Source organism: Suncus etruscus, chromosome 19 (genome assembly GCF_024139225.1).
Source record: "Suncus etruscus isolate mSunEtr1 chromosome 19, mSunEtr1.pri.cur, whole genome shotgun sequence".
NCBI classification, from domain to species: domain Eukaryota; kingdom Metazoa; phylum Chordata; class Mammalia; order Eulipotyphla; family Soricidae; genus Suncus; species Suncus etruscus.
The window spans coordinates 24,202,894-24,220,115 of NC_064866.1; the positions used below are offsets into that span (position 1 = coordinate 24,202,894).

The 17,222-nt window shown below is 31.2% G+C and overlaps 1 non-coding gene across 1 annotated transcript; it reads right to left on the reverse strand.

Annotated features, from left to right (window-relative positions):
* Nucleotides 1-2,155: 2,155 nt before the first annotated feature.
* Nucleotides 2,156-2,318, reverse strand: LOC125997820 (U1 spliceosomal RNA). Its single transcript, XR_007491832.1, has one exon. It is a non-coding gene; the product is annotated as a U1 spliceosomal RNA (small nuclear RNA).
* Nucleotides 2,319-17,222: the final 14,904 nt, after the last annotated feature.

Genomic DNA, 17,222 nt, shown 5'->3' on the forward strand with positions numbered 1-17,222 from the left:
AAGCTAGTATTTTCTTGTTCTGTAAGCTGAAAATTAATGCATTTGGGATATTTTGATAATAGTAAATAAGCTAATTGTCCATATCTTCATTTTGTTGAGGGAAAAAAAGAACCAGAAATTCAGGCCGAAAACATAATATAGTGGATAGGGCATTTTCTTGAAACACTCCTTATTTGATCCCCAGAGTTCTGGTAGGAGTGATCTCTGAATGCAGAGTCAAGAGTAAGTTCTTAGTGTTTCCTCCACTAAAAGTTAGAGAAATGGAAACAGTAGTTTATTAATATGTTAACCTTGGAGCATTTTATAATGCTAGAAAAATCACACAAATCAAAGAAAAAGTAAGCAGAAGAACTACTACACAAATGATCACTGCATATAATGTCACAATGATTTACTCTAAGACTTTCCCCTAAAAAAAGTTTACTTTTCACTTTTCAAGTATGAATCCTGTACTGAATCATACAAAATCTGCTATATATGTATAGTTAGTTATCTTAAATGGAATGAACTCTATAGTGAGTTTTAACTCTATAGAGACTGATCTATATAGTTCATGTGATTTTTTCTGAGGCCACCAAATTCTCTGGCATACTATACTAGAAATATCAGTACAGGCAGTCAAGAAATATTTAGGCTTGATAAAATATTACAATGTTTCTTATAAATCATTCTGTAGTCAAATAGAATATCATGACTGAATTCAATGAAAAAAAGTTTAAAAAATTCTTTAAAATAACTTCAAGTTACATTTCTTTAATATGTATTTTTGGGACAAAAGGAAATGGCCAACAGTGCAGAAAATAGTTTAAAAACAGACTAGGTATCAACCTTTTGATAACTCTGCTATAGGCTACAAATGCCTATAGCATATATAGTTACTCACACAGCTGGTTACTTTCTCATCGACATTTAGCCTTGTTATTACTGAATTGAAAGTTGGAGCTCTTATTATAATTAAATGATTTTATCAGCAGTAATCATTATACAACTTAAAAAATGGAAGGTTATTAGTATAGGGAAGCTAGCTTTAGAACCAAAACTCTCTTATGAGATCCCACTGGTCTACAGCCATACCAAACAAACACTGCATCTTGACCATAGCATTAATTCATCTTGACCAATGAACCAAGTATCATTAATAAAACCTGGAACTTTTGGAGCATTGTGGGGGTGTTTCCACCACTCAAATAGAACTCTATTTTTAATAAGACATAAATTATACATCAGACCTAAATTATAGTTAAGCTTCTAGAGAGAAAGGAGAGAGATAGAGGGCATATGGCATAATTAATGGTATTTAGGCTGTTTTCATTGGAGCCAAAGACTATGTAAAACAAAGCAGCTTTAGTGATTATAGACATGTTATTACCAAATCACATGGATGAAAGTGTGTTTCTAGAAGCTAATATTTTGATTTGTTTTGGTCTACACTTAATTGTGTCCTAAGCTTATTACTGCTTCTTGGTGATCTTGGGGCATAATATGTGGTGCTGAAAATCAAACTGAGTTTTGTGCAAAAGAGCCACAGGTCTTAAGCCTTAGTTGTCTCTCCTGTCTGAGCTAGCAATTTGAAGTGCATTAAGCATCAATAGTTAAATTAGCTATTTATTCTGAAATGTTAACTGGTAGGTTTTATGACATTTATTTTCCCTACTGGAATAAGCAGTAAAATAATGAGACAACATGTGATATTGATAAATTTCAATTCTGCATAATATGAATGCAAAAATCTGAGGGAAGGAAACACTGAGTATTGTGGCTATCATTTATATCGATAGCAGGTACATTTTTCAGTAGGAGGCAAAGAGTATGAAACAGATGTTACAAATGGAACACTCATATTGAATGTCCATTGAAAAATATATTGAGTGTCTATTGTCTATCAAAAAGTTAAACAACAAAATTTAATAAAATTGGGCAATTGGAGGAGGAGATAAGTGAATAGGAAAGGTAAGCATAGGAATGCACTTTAAGAAATTTACTTGGGAGAGTTCACCTGTGTTGTGAAAATTCCCCAATATTAACCCCTTGGCCTTCAGTTGAATTCTGAAAAAGAAACTGGAATTGTCTATCTTATGTTAAAATTGTAATATATATTTTAATTTTAATTAAATTTCATTAAATTTAATTTTTATTAATTTTTTTTCTTTTTTTTAAGGGGAGAGCACGCACACAGTCCCCCACTACCATAAATTACGCAGTTGAGTTTCCCACATTTGGAGAAATCGCAGGGGTAAACATGCCTGGAGTGCATGGGCAAGCCTCACCCTAGGGGAACCACCTTCGTGTTCATGGAATCACCCCTGCCAGGTAAGTATTAAAATTTTAATATATATATATATATATATATATATATATATATATATATATATATATATATTTGGTTTTTTGGTGACACCAGTGATGCTCAGGGGTTACTCCTAATTTTGTGCTCAGAAATTGCTCCTAATTGGGAGACCATATGGGATGCAGGTGGGTGAACCACAGTCTGTCCTAGGCTAGCAAGAGCAAGGCAGACAGATGCCTTACCGCTTACACCACTGCTCTGGCCCCAAAAACTTATATGTTTTTTTTATAAATTACATTGTTTGCTAATTTTAAGCATTTTCAAGTTAATTTATTATCATTCATGTTGTATTATATCTTCTCTTGAATTCCAAAACCACTGGGTTATTTTTATTTTTTCAAGAAATAAAAATTAAATATTTAAAATATAAGGCTGAAGCTTGTTTGCATGTGGCATAGCTAGCCAGTTTCAATTCCAGGAATCCCTAAGTGCTACAAGGAGTATTCAGGAGTAATTTCTGTGTAAAAAGACACAAGTAACCTCTGAGAATCATCAGATAGAACTTCAAAACTAAAAATTAAAATATTAAAGTATAATTTTTATACTTACTGAGATTTTAAAATTATATCAATTTTACTATTTTCAATACAGCAATTCAATATTACCTGGTATCCATTAACTTAAATTTTCTACATAAATTATAGTCCAATTTATATTTTGGTGCAATTGTTCAATTTACTTGGGAAAATAAGATAAGATTTGGGATAAAGATATGTCTATTACTCTTGAAATTAAAATTTCCTACAGATATCTAAAGATTTATTTTAGGTGAGTTTCAATAACTATATATCAAACACTACAAATTGTAATTTTATTAGATAAAAATTAAATAAACTTTGTACATAAAATACCACATATTTACTTTTATTTGATAGGAAATAAACTAAATGCATATGTATTAACTATGTTATAATTTATTGAAGAGAAGACTGTAATCCTATGAAAAATAAATCATCTTTGTGCTATCTTAATAATAATTTTGGATACTTAAAATGTAAACATGCATTAACAATACAATAGAGTTATTGCATACTAAATGTTTTACTCTACAATAATTGTAGCAAGAAATAATAGTGTCAAAACACATTTTAGCATTATTGTTATTGCCCAAATCTGTAAATAATCCAGATTTTCAGCAATGCGATACTGAATAACATATCTAACCTAAAATAGTATTCAGTATAAAAATAATATTATGGTAACACAATACAAAAACATGCAACAATCTAGATGAATCAGAGTTATAAGCTATCATAAAAGTAATTAAGGAAAATTCTTCATCATATGATTTCACATTAAGCATTCTTATAGTGTAAAACAAAGTTGCTAACATGGAAGAAAAGAGTGATTTTCAGTAGAAAATAAATAATAGTAGTTGTGAAACAACAGAAGAAAGCTTTGTGGTGGGAGGATTGTTCATCTTCATTCTCAATTTTAATATACTTCTTGTAGTGTGATACCATATGACAGATTTCAATATTTATCATTAAGTGAATGTAGGTATAAAGTATGCCAAATTTCAAATGTTTTCTTGTAAAAGTGAATATATATAATTATTTGAAGCTACATATTTACATTTAATTACAAATTTATTACTTTTAATTATAGAATATAGTCATCCTATATTAAGTATTAAATGGCCTTTAAACTCTTATGGGGCCAACTTTCTTATTTTTTTATTTTTTGTTTCACATTTTAATTTTTTAATTTTTTATATATTTTATTAAATATAAACCTTGATTAAATACATGATTGTGTTTGGATTTTAGTCCTGTAAAGAACACTACCCATCACCAGTGCAACCGTCCCATCACCAATGTCCCAAATCTCCCTCCTCCCCACCCAACCCTCGCCTGTACTCTAGACAGGCTTTCTATTTTCCTCATACATTCTCCTTGTTAGGATAGTTCAGAATGTAGTTATTTCTCTAACTAAACTCATCCCTGTTTGTGGTGAGCTTCATGAGGTGAGCTGTAACTTCTAGCCCTCCTCTCTTTTGTGTCTGAAAATTATTATTGCAAGAATGTCTTTCATTTTTCTTAAAACCCATAGATGAGTGAGACCATTCTGCGTGTCTCTCTCTCTCTCTCTCTCTCTCTCTCTCTCTCTCTCTCTCTCTCTCTCTCTCTGACTTATTTCACTCAGCATAATAGATTCCATATACATCTATGTATAGGAAAATTTCATGACTTCATCTCTCCTGACAGCTGCATTATATTCCATTGTGTATATGTACCACAGTTCTTTAGCCATTCATCTGTTGAAGGGTATCTTGGTTGTTTCCAGAGTCTTGCTATGGTAAATAGTGCTGCAATGAATATAGGTATAAGGAAGGGATTTTTGTATTGTATTTTTGTGTTCCTATGGTATATTCCTAGGAGTGATATAGCTGGGTCGTATGGGAGCTCTATTTCCAGTTTTTGGAGGAATCTCCATATTGCTTTCCATAAAGGTTAACTAGATGGAATTCCCACCAGCAGTGGATAAGAGCTGCTTTCTCTCCACATCCCCACCAACATTGCTTGTTCTCATTTTTTGTGATGTGTGTCAATTTCTGTAGTGTGAGGTATTACCTCATAGTTGTTTTGATTTGCATCTCCCTGATGATTAGTGATGTGGAGAGGCTAATCTCCAAAATATACAAGGCACTGACAGAACTTTACAAGAAAATTCATCTAATCCCATCAAAAAATGGGGAGAAGAATGGACAAACACTTTGACAAAGAAGAAATACAAATGGCCAAAAAACACATGAAAAAAGGGGCCAACTTTCTTAGATTGTAGTACTGGTAGCTACCACATGACCCAAGTTATTTAATCACCTATATTAAGCAATATTGTTGTTAGAACAAGTGTTGGGACAGTTAATGTTCCTAAACATTAAGCTTTGTTTTCCCTTTGCCCACAATATTTTATTTGTAGAAGTTTTAGATGTGTTATTAACATACAATTTAAATATATTAAATTTGATAAGATATAAATATGTAGATTTACTTCTTTGAAGTTAATAAAAATAATCACAATTAAAATAAATAACATTGCCACATAATTGTTCTGCCCCATTTGAAGTCTTTTTAATTCTCCTTTTTACCCTGTAACTTTTGGTCAACGATTTATTTTACATAACTGTATTAATTGATTAGTATGATATATGCATTGAAAATAAAATAAGAACTCTGCATATGTGGGCAGTCAGCTTTTCCTTTTCAATTTGAATGTATTTCATTATTATGTTTCAAGTTTCGCTTATATTTTCTCCAGAGTGTCTAGTATGTCATTAGTATTGCATAATTTATTACAGACACTGACTTTTCATTATTAGAAATTCAGTTGGATTATTTTAAACATTTTTCATCTTTTCAGTTAGCTTTGGTAACATATGGAATATAATTTCATAAAGCTATTTTAGTATCCTTGTCTGATAATTGCAGCATCTGTACCTATTCTGAATTTTATTTGGCACATGATTTTTTTTAGATTACAGTTCTTGAAGGGTCTTCCCAGCAACAATAATTATGAGTCATCTCATTAATAAATATTGTATATATTACATAATTATTTTCATGTGATAATTGTAGCATTTATCTTTAGAATGGTATATTTGCATTTAAGACATAGAAATGTGTATAACAAATATATAATATGTATTTCATCTATTGGCTCTGCATTTTAGAAAATTTTAGACACATTATTTAGATAATGACTTTCACATGGATAAAACATTTTATTTCTATTTATAATAGTAATAGTTTTTTGTTTTAGTTGTTACATTTTGAAAATTTAAGGAACGCTTATGAATATTTAAATTAAAATATAATTAAAATTTTTGGATATTACTTGATTATTTAAAATTAATTTTAAGAAGCTATTAAATAATTTACCTAGAGAAGAATGACTAACAAAATGACACTGCAACATGGTGCTAAAATCTAAATCTGTGTAGACATATTAAATTTTAATAATATAAAAAGCAGCAATAATATTTTCTTCAAAAGTTCTGTCAGTAAAAGAAGCATATATTCTCTATATTTTTCATGTCTGTATGTCTTTATTAAATATTTTGCTCTACGTGTAGGTCAGACTTTGCTTTCTGTCTCTGAATTGTAGGTTATTAGTGATTGACAGATAGCTCAGAGACAAGCTCTGACTCCAATATTTGACAACCTTCTAGTTTCATGGTTCCCTAAATAAGTTCAGGATTCTGAAATGCATTATTTTCCTAGCTAGTCAATATCTAAAATAATTTCTTTTTATTAAAATATTTTATTTCCCCTTTTTATTGCTGCACTAGGTAATTTCGATTTTTTTATCTTTTACCAAAAAAGAGTCATGCATACATCTTTAAACAGTGTGAATCACCCTTTATTATAATGTGTCATCACACTGATGTAGGATGTATAAAGAATCTTACTTTTCACTCTCAGAAAAAAATGAGGTGAAGGAAGCAGCTACTTTTATGCTGGGCTTTCTCTTTTCTACACCTATTAACACAGCCTGAATAGGAATACTAAGTTTTTCCTTCTAAGCTATGACATTTGTGTTATTCAGGAACTCAATATAATCATTGGAACACAATCTTCAGGATAGCATTGATGAGTTCATACAATTTCCATAGATTACCCCTATAACTTGCCTTTCACGTTGCTTTCTATCTGGTTTTGTGTACCTTCAATAATATTTACAAACTTAACAGATTCTGAGATAACACTCGTTTTGAGTGATGTGAATTCATGGAAGAATTTAAGTGGGTAGATTGAGAACTGAAGCCTGTGATAGTAAACATATTACAATAAACTGGCTACAACAGAAACAAAAAAAGAGAGATCTTTCAAAGAAGAACAATATGGAGAATTTGAAATATTTAGAAGAAGAAATAGAGTATTTTTTTAATCACCCTTGATCCCCAAGTGAAGAGAGAAGGAAAGAAATAGAGAGCTGGGGAGGAAGATAAACAGAGGAACTGGTCTAGGGTCCAGTAAAAACATGTTCATCAGTGGTATTATGAAAAGATAGAGCAAAATATCCAAACCACAGACTCAACAACATTTAAATGATGAGTCCCAAACTTTAACAAACAACTTTATTACTTTTTTTTCTTCTTTTTTGGAGGGGAGGTTTAGAGTCACACCTGTTGGTGCTCAGGGGTTATTCCTGGCTCTGCTCTCAGAAATCGCTCCTGGCACGCTCGGCGGACCTTTTGGGATGCCGGGTTTCAAACCACCATTCGTTCTGGATCAGCTACTTGCAAGGCAAATGCCCTACCACTGTCCTATCTCTACACACCCTAAAAATCAACTTTTTTTGCTGTGATGGCAAGGTGGGGTGTGGAGATGTAGGGTACACTTGGGCAGGGATAGTGGCATGGGATGGACTCGGAAAATTGGTGGATGGAGTTTCACACTGCTGGTGGGTTTAGTGCTTAAACATTGTATGTCTAAAACTCAACTAAGAATAACTTTGTACGTTATAATGCTTTAAATTAAAAATAAAAAATGAAACAAATATCTGTCTATTTCTTAGTGTGTTTTTGGACAAACCCAGCACAATTACAGATTATTCCTGACTGCGCTTATATATCATTCCTGGAATGCTCAGAGAATGATAGGGGATGACTGGGATCAAACCTGCGTTGTTGATTGCATCCAAGGCAAATATCCTACCCTCTGTGTTATCGCTCTAGCCTCTAAAACTAATTTTTTATAGCATTCTTATTTTACTTTTATTTTAAAAATACTAAAACACAATTCTTTTTTTTTTTTTTTTTGCTATTTAACCCAGTGGTTTATTGAATTTTTGTATTGGGAACACAAGCAAACTAAGAACAAAATCAAACTGCAACCAACCATCTTTATCTATTTCTATTCAAATCCAAAGTCTAGCATTGCAGATTTCTTTTTATTTTCACATTTTTCATTGTAAGAATTTATTCAAGAGCCAAAATTGATTAAGATAATGAGGTAAACTAACATAACATAATATAGTAACATAACATAACATGTAATATAATTGATATAATAATAATACATGTAAGCCAAAGAAAATTTCTGATTAAAAACACAATTTTTTTCATAATGGCTTACATATCTTTCACAGTAGTATTTTAGGTACATATTAACATTGAATCAGGGAAATACCCATCACCAAATATGTCCTCCCCCCATTCCAGTTCCCTTTCTACAACCCATATACCCCACCATCACCCCCCAGGCTGCTAGAGTAGGTGGACCCCTCTTTGTCTGGCTTACTATTAGTGATCACATATGTGTTTAGTCCTGGAAATTCCCTTGTTTCCCCCCTCTATTTAAGAGGCAGAGCTAGATAAATCGAGGTATGTGGTTTTGTTTGAAGGAAAGAAAAGCAATAGATTGAGGTACAAAATAAGAGGAAAAAAAATAAGAAAAGAAGTCAAAAGTCAAATATGCTGAAAATGGGTGGAGTCCCTCTAGACTAGAGGCTTCCAACCTCAGTTTGAGAGAGGAAGTGAAAGAGGTAATTGAAACCCCACAACAATACAGAAAGAAATATCGAATTAAATAACCAGTGAACACTACAGCAATAAAGATGGGCACCACACAATAGACTCGGTTCTGAAATCAAATCATGCTCGAATGCAAAAAGAAAAAGAAAGACAAGACAAAATAAAATAATATTGGAGACATCAACCTTAATCTCCACACCAAAATAAAGACGTCAAAAATATCAATCAATCGGTAAATAAATATGTGGAAAAATGATTGGTTTGTGCTTTCTTTTTTTCCTTTTCTTTTTCCCCCTGCATAGGCACAGTAACTATTGGGGATATTGTAAAGGGAAATCCCTTGACCTAGGAGATACAGGGTTTCTCCACCCCTGAAGTATACTGTCATGGGATTAACTCTTGACTCCTTGCATGATCATTTACTCTCCCCTTGTTGCTTTTGTGGTGTGTGGAAGACTTCTACTTTGTCTTGGATGGTAAAATCAGACCTCTCTATCTAGAGATCTTGATGGCTGTGCAGCTCAGGGTATGGAGCTTATGAAGTCTTTCTTTGTGGTTCTAGCAGTTATGCTTCTTCAGTGTTGTTTTAATCCAACTTCTGTAGTTGGTGTTCTTGGTCGTTATGTTGCTCCTAGAATGGAACCTGGGATAAAGCCTTTCGTTATGTTTCCGGAAGACCCATTCTGTTGCAGTTGTCTCAATCAGACTTCTGGAATTGGAGCTCTTGTTTGTTGAACAGATCATAGACCGTAAGCTAGGCTAGAGCTTTTTGTTGCTGTTGTTGTTGTTGTTGGTCCCTGGATGCGTACTGTCCAGTCTTGGTTGCAACAACCAGTCGTCTGTATATAGCGATCTTGGCTTTTGCACAGATCAAAGGGTGACATGTCTTCTGATTTTGTCTTATCGATAGCTGATGAGGAAGGACAACTTGCTCTTAGATCAAGTTTTTCCCATTTCCTCATTGTCAGGTTATCAATTTAGAACTGGCGCATGTTGGTGTCAGAGCAGCATTGTAAATGCCCTGGAGGGGATTTGGTTCCTGGAGCTGTTGTGGAGAACTCTGTCATTCTATGTCTGGGATCCAGGAGTCAAGGCTGGACGGTCAGTGTCTAGTTCCCTGGAGCCTAGGTTGTTTCTACATGACATACATTCAGGGTGGGAGATGTCCCTGAAAAATACTAAAACACAATTCTAAAACGATGAGATAATCTAAGTTTCAAAATTGTTAGAAAAAGGGAAAAAAGAGAAATATTTCTAGTTAAAATCATTGCTGGAGTTACAAAAAATTGTGGTACCTTTGGGAGAACTGAAAACAAATGACAGTGATGTTTGACAAGATATAGACAAGTTAATGCAACAGCAGCAATGTTATTAGACTCTAAAAAATTAAAAAGGAGTGTTTCCCTTCTCCACATTTCTATTGGGGAAATGTAAAAGAAAAAACATGAAAAAGAAAATGCTAAGAAAGAGGGAAATATATTTCATCTGCTACTAAAGAGGATTATGATACTTTTCTAATGGAGTTTCTGTATTACCTTTGATATAAAAACAGTTGTCTTTTAATAAAATTTTTATATTAAATTTTCTCTCTGCTGAGCATATGACAAAAGCAAATGGCAGCTTATACTCTCTGGATAGGTGATGTCTTTATTTTAGGAAATAATTTCCATAATAAGGGCTGAGTAGCCCTTTTTTTCCAAACTAATATCAGAAAAGCCGCAGTGTGCCTAATCTTAATGCCTGTTAGTTGCCTGTTTCCTTTGACATTAGTTCTTAAGTCTTTGTCATCTCCAATATCCTCAACTTTTCTATTACAAACCCAATTCATTGCATGTGCTTTAATATATTTGTTACAACATTGGACAAATAAAGTGCCCTGAGGCTTAGACCTGAGGAATGTTAAGAGAAATATTTAATATAAAACATTTCTGTAGGCATCTTTTTTAAATGCTGAATCACAAAGGAATTAGAGAATCACTAAAATGTATTACTCTTTTACTAGTTAATATCAGGCAGTATTACAGAATTAAGAGATGTACTGTTTTGGGAAAACTTAGAATTTCTTTCATTTGTGATCCTCTTAAATAGCTCTTTTATCCTACAGGTACTATTTTTAATCAGAGGCAAAATTTAATAATATCTTTTGAGAATTATTCGCCATACCTAGTGTGGAATATATATGAAACTAAATTGCTTGCTCTGATTAAACATGATTTCATACCATCTTAAAGATGAACATAACTAAGCTACCCAAAAATTGCTTATGTACTGATATTTTCCTGGTTTACCATTTAAAATTTATTGGAAATATACTAGAAGAACATTGTTCTAGGTATACTTTTTTTCTAAATATAAAATAATTGTTTTGAAAAGAACCAAATTTAAATTAAAATTTGTCTTCATTTATGAAAAATGCTTAAACTATTTTTATTGTTTTCCTATTATTAATTGTCACTGGAGATAAATATTAAAACAATCAATAATTCTGGATATCAACCTAGGCTGGAGTGCTAGCACAGTGGTAGGACTTTTTTTTTGCTTTACAGATAGCTGACCAAGGAGAGATGTGGGTTGTCTGGCATACCATATGGTTCTCCAAGTTAGGGGCAATTACTGATTACAGAACCAGAAGAAATCCCTGAGGGCTGCCAAGTTTGGCCCCCCAAAAAACACAAAACAAAACAAATATATATACATTATATATATTAACCTGAAAAACATGTGCCCATGTATAGCTAATATATATTCACTGCTTCATGGTATAAATCTATGGAATGGCGGGAAATTATTTTCTATATTTGGGAAGATATGAGCTTCTCCTAGCATTATCCTAATTAGCTATATAGCTGAAAAAATTAATAATGGACATAATATGCATAAAAAGTTTATAATTAAAATTATTATTGTTGTTCTATTTTGATTTCAGGCTATTTGAGGCTTTTCTCAGAAATTACTGTTGGTTTTTTGCTTAGTGATACTTCCTGACAGACTCTAGGTGCTAGAGATTGAATGCTGGTCAGCTGTATACCAGGAGAGAGGCATAGATATTCTATGCCTCAATTTTGTTTTCTTTTGGGACCACATACAACAGCACCTAATGCTTGCTCCTGGTTCTGCACTTGGGATTATTACTGGCCGGATTCAGGGTTCTTAGTGACCATACTGGCAGCTAGAAATAGAATTCTAATCATTTTTCACTTCTAGCATACAGGTGGGGGATTGAGTGGAGAGGAGGGAGATTTGGGACATGGGTGGTGGGAATGTTGCACCAGTCAAGGAGGGTGTTCTTTACTTGACTGAAACCCAATTAAAATCATATTTATAATCAAGGTGTTTAAATAAAGATATTCAAATACAGGAAATAGAATCCTAATTGGCAGTGTCTGAAAGAAAGATACCCTTTTCTATTGTTTTGTCCTTCTATTGTGTAATTTGGATTGTCATAATTCAGTAGTCAATATCTACCAGTCATCACAATAAATGCAGTGTGTTAATTTAATTAATTTTCACGATTACATACTTGTTTTTATTGTTAGTTGTATGACTATTTTTTACTACTAACCTTCCATTAGTTAAACATTTCTCATTAGACATATCCACTTATATTATGAGATTAAATTTCAATAGCTGAAAATTAAAATTAATAAAAAACAGTCTTAGAGACAAAAATATATGTGTAAAAAGAAGATAAAAATAGCTGCTTATTTTAATGGTTAAAATAAAATTTAGAGGGACTGAACCAATAAAATAGCATTTTTCCTATACAAAGCTGAGGCAGGTTTGATCCTTATACTCCCATATGATCCCCCAAGCATTTCTAAGAGAGATTCCTAAGCACAGAGCCAAGAGTAGCTCACAAGAAACATTAGATATGGACCCAATGAAAATAATAATAAACAAAAACAAAAGCAAAAGATACTATCTTAATCTCTGCTATGAAGATTATGACAGCATCTCAGATATCTATTCTTGACTTTTTCATCTCTATTAAATACTTTGTTCTGTCTTTAACGTGAATAATTCTCTTGCTTGGTATAAATTTTAAATAAAATTATTTTACTTCAATAAAAATGTCTTAAGTTTAATTTCATAGAGTAAATGTGTGAAGGGACACAGAATTTTTCGAGTTTGCTTTCTATATCATAGACACATAGAGAATTGTTTTGTACACTTTAAGTTATACTACACAAAATATAAAAAAGAGATAGTGTAATACTGGAATAAAGATACCACTTAACACCAGTGGAATAGAATTGTGTGCTTGGAGATGATCTATGGTAATGTAATATTTGAAAAAGGAGCTAAAATTATAAAGTGGATCAGGAAACAGCTTAAGCAAATTGTGTTGAGAATACTAATCAATACTATGTTGAAATAAATTCAAGTCCTTTTCTCACACTAAGGTCAAAAGTCAAATCAAAATGAATTAAGGAACGTGATAACAGACATAAAATCACAAAGAATATTGAGAAAAGTTAAGCAGAACTCTTCATAACATCAATTTCTAGAATCATATTAATTGATTCAGTAGTATTGGATAAATAAAAACAAACGATATACAAATGGGACTAAATTAAAAAAAAATATCTGCTACTTCAAAAAAAAGAAGATAACCAGGAAAAAAATTAAATATTACCTCACTCTGAGGAGGATATATACCTACTACTCACATAACAAAATATATTCTGCACCCTCACATCTTAATTAAAAAAAGCAATACCTTTAAAAATTGGTGAGAAGAGATAACAGAAATTTCCTCAGAAAAAATATTCTGATATCATAAAGTACATGTAAATTGTATTTACATTAGAGAATTTTGATTTAATATTCTAACTGTTCTATTTAATACAATCTACAGGTAGCAAAATTAGTAACACACAAGGTCACTGACATTCATTTTAGTAGCTGTATAAATTTTTATATTTATAATAAAATGCAAACAAAATTTCATGAGTAATTGCTTACCTACTGGGATCCAAACCAAGTAAATAGTATTATTTTATATAAAGTTAGGAAGTGGCATCATATTTATATTTTTACCTTATGAATACAATGAAGACACATAATTTTTTATCTAGGAAAGTTTCAGTCTATTCTTCCTAAACCATAACTCCTTATTGTCCTGTTTTGGACCATAAACTATATGATTCTATTCCCTTAAAGTACATTATACTGATCTTTATATAAGGGAGAAAATTACTGACAGACTAGCAGCATTTTTCTTAGCTGTGTTCAGTGTCCTGGAATGACAATCTATAATAAATTAAGAGTAATACCAGAGAATAAAAATAGTTCCACAAGAAAAGAAGAGAATTCTGGGATTTAATCACTCATATATGAAATATAAAAATATATTAATTACATAAATATAAAGAAACATTATAAATGGTCAAGATAATGATAACTAGCATACAGAACTGAGCTTTTCAAGGAGGGTAAGGGTTGTGAGAACATTGAAACAATGGTGGAGAGGCAAGGCTGTGTAATATTGAGACAATAGTAGAAGCTGACACCGGTGGAAGCTGGCACAGATGGGAGGATTGATGTTGGAACATGAAACTCTATTGTAAAATACAGTGACTCAAAAAAAAAAAAAACAAAAACATTTGGCTTGTTGAGTTTTAAGTACTCCATAAAATGTAGTGAAATTTCACAAGGGAAGTTATATAGACAGACATTATTGTTTAAAGATTATTTAGCATTTATGAATGGTAATGATAAATGAGCTCAACACAATGCTGAAGTGAAATAAGTACTAATTTACTGATTACTGTAAACAACTTTTAAATTTATCAATGAGCATCATACCTTAGATCCAATATATTTAGAAAATGATAAAATGTAAATGAAATATATCTCAATGATTTCATACCTTATTCACCAAAAATCAAAATGAGTTCTTAAGTAATTTTCTGTTGTCTGCTAAAGTACTATAAATATAGCCTCATTGATTTTTTTTCTAAAAAAGAGTAATTGAATTTCATTTAGATGAAATGATGTGATCTGTTCACACTGACAGTCTATTATTCACTAAATAATAAAATCGTCAAAATATTATATCAGCATAAAAAGTGATTATTAAATTCCTTTTATGAAATATGAAAAATCAATATTCTTATGAGTTAGATAATTAATATAACATTTTATTCACTGTAAAAACAAAATAGACTCATTAAAATATCAACTATTTTCTTATTACCTATAAATATTTTAAACATTATTTTTGTATTGAAATAACAGAAAAAACTAAAATACCATGTTTATAATAAGAATGTCATGATTTATATTGAAAATGTTAAAATATATTTGACTTTAGTTATTAAGAATACTTGATATAATTTTCTGTTCTATTTGTGTTGCCTATTCTTATATATAAATTGATTTTTAAATTCAATCAAAACAAATATTCTAAATGTGTCACTGTTCATTGTTATCACAAAATCTACTTCAAAAACAAACTAAAAGAATATATACTCAGCAAGAGAAATTTAGTAAAAATAAAATTATTAACAAAATATAGAAATTCAAAGGTAGTGAAAATAATAAAAAAGCACATGGGGCCAGAGCTATAACACAGAGCATTTTGGGCCAGATCGCAAATGGTCCCCCAAGCAGGAGCGATTTCTGAACACATAGCCAGGAGTAACCCCTGAGCATCACCAGGTGTGGCTCAAAAACAAAAACAAAAACAAAAACAAAAACAAAAAAAATAGCACATTAACACTCAAAGGACAGAATACCAGTACAGGAAGTGGAACTCTTACCTACATTTATGTGACTGCAATTGACTTTATTTTTATATCCAGTACCACAATATTAATTGTCTTCTGAACATTGCAAGAGTCACTTCTGAGCACACAGCCATTTGAGCACCACTTGATATGGTCTTACTACTTTTATTTGAGGTAAACAATGTATGTCATGCATATGAATGTTTGCACACAAACATATATGCATACAAAATAACACAATGCTCTGCATTTGAAAGTGCAGAACATAATGCATAATAAAAATGTAAATATGTGTGGAGGATTTGGCAGTTTTCAAGGAATACTGGTGTAAGAAAATCAGTTTTATTGTTGGATATGTGGTGTGGAAATGATGTATGTATACAAAGTTGTATAAATCATGATACCAAAATAAAGATGGGTTAAAATTAAATCATAAATTATTGCACCAATAAATATTTTTAAATGTAAACCTTTATGCAGAATCACATCCTTTTAATATATTGTGGAGTATTGGACATACTTTTATTCAAAATGTTGTAATATATAGGAAATCCATTAATAAATGGATTAAAATTTTAATTTGTAACTAAAATTCAAAATTTTCAAAGAAAAATAGGAATGTTCTGAGATTTACTCAGTTAATTATTAGGGAATTATGCACAATTCTCAGGTAACAAATGACAGTAATTTTTGTTTGAAGGGTGGACATAATAACTATATGGAAGCACCATGTTTTTGAAATACAACAAAAGACGTTTATCTTTATGTGGTTTTCTTTTATCTGGAAGCCTGGAGCTCTGTTAAATTCCAGATCACCACTTATTTATCATATATAACTTAATTACCTATCAGATATAACAAAATTAATACTATATTACATATTTATTTTGATGAATACATGTGACTTGTGGCATTTAGGTAAATCATCAAGGAATTTCATTTTGATATGAGAAAAATGTATAACATCTGAAACACATACAATGGCATTTGTATAATTTTATGCCTGTTCTTCTCTCTGTATAAATATGACTTCAGTGTTAAGGCAATGAGATGAAGCAGAGAGATATTATGGGAGTTCAGATGATAACCTTGAATGTAGCAGGTTTAATGCCCTCTTCTCTCCAGAAGTGAAACGTGAGCTAAGAAACAAAAGAAAATCCTGAGTGCCATAGGACAAGAACCCTCCCTAAAATTTCATGTATTTTCAATCAAGTTTAACAAAAACCTAAATGATTTTAAAATGGCATCTTAGAACCAAACTATATCTTTTGAAATCTTTGCTCCTTTAAAATATAAAATATTCCTGAGGTAATGATGAAATAAAGCAGTACATTGCTTTTATGAAGCTATCATTAACAGTGTTGCATGCATATCATGATTGGCAAAATCACTGTGCCTCAAATGAAATTTCAAAAACAAATAAAAATTACTTATTATGCATAGATCTCAAAATATTAATAATTTTCTGTTTGTAAATAAATTAAAAATTTTGCTAACATTAATATTGAGTAAATATGAATATCCAGTAAACACAGACTATATAAAATCAAATTATGATTTACTATTTTATAAGTTTAAGTAAAATTTTATTTTAGCACTTGTTTATATCATTTTGTTCCTGAACTATATAAAGAGTATATTTTTACACCTGATAAATTGTAAGTAG